The sequence below is a fragment of the Triticum aestivum genome, chromosome 7B (assembly GCF_018294505.1).
Source record: "Triticum aestivum cultivar Chinese Spring chromosome 7B, IWGSC CS RefSeq v2.1, whole genome shotgun sequence".
Classification (NCBI taxonomy): domain Eukaryota; kingdom Viridiplantae; phylum Streptophyta; class Magnoliopsida; order Poales; family Poaceae; genus Triticum; species Triticum aestivum.
The window spans coordinates 693,627,908-693,628,949 of record NC_057813.1 but is presented as its reverse complement, the minus strand read 5'-3'; positions in this window follow the sequence as shown (position 1 = coordinate 693,628,949).

Here is a 1,042-nt window from a genome sequence, read left to right as displayed (position 1 = left end):
GGAGATATGCCGACAGCCTGGTTCTGGCCGTCGGCGTACAAAGGCCGTCGGGCTACGCAGAGATAAGCCGACGGCACCCGTCGGCATAGAACGGCCGTCGGCCTAGCTACATATACGCCGACAGCTACCGTCGGCTTACGAAGGCCGTCGGCATACACGTGGGGCCCGGCCACCCCCTGGCAAACGGCGTCAGAGCTATGCCGACGGCCTAGACGGGGGGCCGTCGGCATAGGTCCGCAGGCCACGTCATTGATCCAGGCCGCACCATGCAGAGGCTATGCCGATGGCTGCCGTCGGCATATCTGCCACGTCAGTGATCCGCGGCACGCTGGTCGGATCTAGGCCGTCGGCATAGTTAGATTTTTTTCCGTACATATTTTTTAATGTTTTTTTGTGTATTATTATATCAACTAACATGTAGCATGTTAAATATAAACATACATATGAATATATATGTAGTTTGTATTTTTTTCATATATTATGAATATATATATATATATATATATATATATATATATATATATATATATATATAGTTTGTATTTTTTCGAGCACGTTAATAATGTGCGGTCATGTTCTTTTAAATATAGATCCTTATATTTTATTAAAATCAAAAACAGCTATGCCGACAGAAGTTTTGTGGCAGTTGCAAACGCCCGACACCCGTCTCCAGAGAGTGACCCCCCTCACATCCGCGATGTGCCCCCCCTCATGGACGGCGCCGCCGCCGGCACCTGGAGGGGGGAAACAGACGCGTCGGGTCTACACGGAGTGGATGTAGCTGTGGTTTTTGCCCGGATGTTGCTCCCGGGTGTCCCTCTGGGCCGACCTAACACAACCGGGTGGAGAGGTCCACTGGTCAAAGCCCGTCCGTGGGAAGTCAGAAGGCTAGATCTCGTGGTCAACCGCTCCAGGGTTAGGCGGGACGGGGGCCCTGGGGGTAGCAATGCCACCGGAGCGTCGTAGCGGGCCCTCATACATGCGGGGTGGTGTTGTGGCATGTCTGAAGAGGCGGCACGCGTCTCCGGGGCGTGCCCCCCCC